Source organism: Echinops telfairi, unplaced genomic scaffold, assembly GCF_000313985.2.
Source record: "Echinops telfairi isolate 266 unplaced genomic scaffold, ASM31398v2 ScPeMD7_19;HRSCAF=73, whole genome shotgun sequence".
In the NCBI taxonomy this organism is placed as follows: Eukaryota; Metazoa; Chordata; class Mammalia; order Afrosoricida; family Tenrecidae; genus Echinops; species Echinops telfairi.
The window spans coordinates 3,743,546-3,747,203 of NW_022103916.1; the positions used below are offsets into that span (position 1 = coordinate 3,743,546).

The 3,658-nt window shown below is 42.3% G+C and overlaps 1 pseudogene; it reads right to left on the minus strand.

The window, feature by feature from the left end:
* Positions 1-2,640, minus strand: part of LOC101660924 — a 35,964-nt pseudogene extending 33,324 nt beyond the window's left edge.
* Positions 2,641-3,658: the final 1,018 nt, after the last annotated feature.

Sequence of the window (3,658 nt, forward strand, 5' to 3'; positions counted from 1 at the left end):
TGGTGGCAGTGGAAGAGCCCCATGTGCAACAATAAAGCTGAGGCAGGCCAAGTTACTGGGGTCTGAGTTAGTGGGGCGGGGCATTGGCTGGGAATACCTTGGACCAGGGTTGCTTATCCCCTGGGCTCTGGAGCCAGGCTATGTGTGGGGAATGTATGCTCTTCGGATCAAGGATGCATTGCTCCCTGCTCCCCATGGGCCTAGGAAGCCAGGGAAGTACTGAGCTGGTACTGGGCTGACAGAAGCAGCACCAGATCGGGGAGGGCTCAGGCTGCTGCAGGGGGAGTGCACAGTAGCATGCAGTCATGGCATGGGCCAGTGCTGGAGGGTGCAGGTGGGTACAGTGTGGGCTCGGGCAGGGTAACGCGCAGGAGCAGCACAGTGTGATGGAGGCAGATGGGCAGGCAGGGGCATGGGAGGAAGGGATTCAGGCAATGATGTCAGGGGTTGGGGTGAGGTCACTTAACCCTCTACAGGTAAGACTGCAGGTCAATTTCTGGGGCCCTGGGTGAATGGAAGGAGAAACCCAATTCAGTGGGAGATCATTGCCATGTGGAGAGAGGGGAACCGTTTGAGGGGAACCGTGAAAGGAGCAGCTCTCCTAGGGAAGTGCTGTTGAGTGGGAAGCTGCTGCAAGGAAGTCCGACCACAGCTGTGTGGGTCTCGAAATGACAGCCAAGCAGCTCCTGGAGTTGTGACCAGGCCTGGGGGTGGGGTGAGGCAATTGGCGACTACAGTAGTGGCGGTGGTGCACAGTAGCAGCCCAGCCGGCTGAGCCGAGATATCCCAAGGCTCAGATCTCACACCTCCAGGGGCTCTAGCTTAGGGCAGATGCGTGGGGATGGAGGGTTGCCAAGTGGTCGAGGCACCCAGGTTTGTCCTAGGGGTCATCTCACTCACCAGAATCCTCCCACTAGTCCTCCTGGACACCAGGACTGCTGTATGTGAAAGAGCTCTCAGTATGTGCTGTTTACCTCGGTTTAAAGAATTGAAAGAGCACCTCAGTACAAGTTTTAAGGGTTCATTCAACCTCGGTGGCTCCAGAAAATCTGGAATCTATTAGAATTTGACATTCTGATCTACATTATCCCACTTCCATTTGATTTAAATATTCTTTTATAGAAGGGTAAGAATGGATGTATAAATTGAAGAGTGCAATCAATGTGACTGAGTTGTACATGGAGACACTGTTATGTTCTGTATATATTTTCAACACTACATATAGCTATATATGAAAGAAGCCTGTCAAAGTCCATAACATTACATTCATTAAAAGTTCAGAGACAAAATATATATAGCTCCCAGTTGATTTTTAAGTCACTAGGGAAGGATTACCAGTGTATAAGGAGTAAGTAGCCCTAAGAAATAAGGTATCTAGGTATCTGGAATCTCTTGGAAAATGCAAGTGGCCCCTCATTTGCTTCTTTATGACAAAAAGTATGACTGGATCTTAAAATATCAAAATTATTAAGCATTTAATGGATCCTTTAAGGAAGTGAGCTTGCTAGCCCCGCATATTTACCTTTTATACTACCACCCCATGTCCCCACTGTAACTTTGATCAAAAATCAATGGCTACAGCAATCTAAATGAGGTGTCAACTAAGCCATATGGAGGAAGCACACACTAGCCTGTATGTTCCGGGGATTGTAACTAATATAATTCAAATCTGAATGGTATAAGAATTTAAATTGTGACTACTTGGTTTGCCAAAGGCAAATAGCTATGGATGACAGAGGGTGCCCAAACCCATTTTCAGGGGCCACACATGGATTATGCCTGCAGTGAATCCCCTCTAATTGTAGTTGAGTGATGTGGATAGCCTTATTATCACAGAGTTCACTGTAAAGTTTAATTATGGTTTAGTGCAGTTAGGTTAAAATATAGTCATCTTATCACTTGATCTCCCTTTTGGCTCATTTTGAATTTGTTTCAGTTAACAATTAAAACGAAGGGGAAACACACATGGATTAGGACTCCAGTGAATTCTCTCTCACCATGTGAGTAGCACTGCTCTCATGCAGAGTGCACTGGGAAGTGGATTATTACAGATGGCATTAGGCAAAAATTTAACACTTTATCATTTGATTTCCTTTTGACCCATTTTAAATTTGTTCTTGATTTGAATATTTTGTTTTCTTTTTGATTGAGGTGTTTCCCTGTTTTACTTTATTATTGCTGTTTTTTGGTATGTTTTACTGTATGCAATAACCAAGGCAGTTAAATCTACAGAGACAATAACTAGATTAATGGTTTCTTAGGGTAGGAGAGGTTGGGGCAAAATACGGAACTAAAACAATGAGTACAAGAAAGAAGAAAATGTTCTAAAATTGATTGCAGTGATAATTATGCAATAGTTTTTAATATGATAAGAAATCAATGGCTACCAAATGTGTCTTCAAAAACACAGTAGACATCAGGTTGGAATAAGGCTGTGCTTTATTTATTACATGCATTAACTACAAATCTGTGGTAAGTGAAAACGTATAAAGCAATGGTGACCTGGTTAAGCCACAGAGGGAAAGGGCTGGACTATTCCATTAACCCTTCTACCAAGGTCTGTTCCATTGCCTTTAATAGAATTGTTTCGATTTCTTTCAATTTGCATAGCACTTACTTTTCAAAGTACTTTCCATTCATTGTCTCGGTTTATCCTCACAACAACCCTGTGAGGTAGGTAGGGCAAGTAACGCTATTCCCATTTTATAAATGGGGAACACTGAGGCACAAAGCGGTTAAGATCTCGAGGCTAGTTAGTAGAAGCACAGGGAATAGAAACCAGGTCTTCTACCTCCCTAGTCCATGATTTCTTTTTTGAATAACTCGCTATGCATGACCAGGGGGCAAAATGAAAGTGAGCATTGATTCACAGCTTTGATTCAGGCTGTGATTATGAACGGGGTCCAACATCTTTAAAAAGAAGAATAAAGCTAACAAAGCATGGCTAAAGGGTTGGCAATACTCATAAATAATTGCTCTAACAGCTTAGCACCAAGCTTCCTAGGGAAACTCAGGCTATATTAGCTTTGGTTGAAGCTAGCTTCTGGGTGCCTACATACTGTTCATATCTACATATTGGCTTCAGGTGAACTTTTATCAACTCTCAGGAATTAAAATGTCAAGTCTGACAGGTTTTCTTTGGCTAATACAGTTGGAGCTGGTCCTAAAAATGACTGTTATTACAGAGAAACTCATATGTAGTCCATGTACCTGAATGTGCCCTTCTGATCCTCCTGGCCTCAGGGATTACTCAACAAATGGTATTTTTCCCAAAGGCAGAACTGACTGGCCAGAAGGTTGACCTTGGTCAAGTGGAGAAGTTACCAATGTCATCCTTATATGACATGACCAGGGTGCTATCAGGTCCAATGTTTTTTCTGGCCTATATACCTGGTTGACAGCATAGCTTCAAAAGATAGTTTAAGAGAACTGAATTTAGTATTAATGCATGTGCTTTTTATCTAGAATGAAATTAGTTCTTAGTATATAAAATCAAATATATAATGAAAAAGTCAATTATAAAAAGCTGAGTACTAAAAAGATAAGACAATGTGATAGAAAGGAGAAAGAAGAGGGATCAAAGTGAAATGGAGGAGGTAAAAATATTCTTGAAAAACCATGTATTTGAGGTATACTCAATTAGGAAAATGAGCCTAAA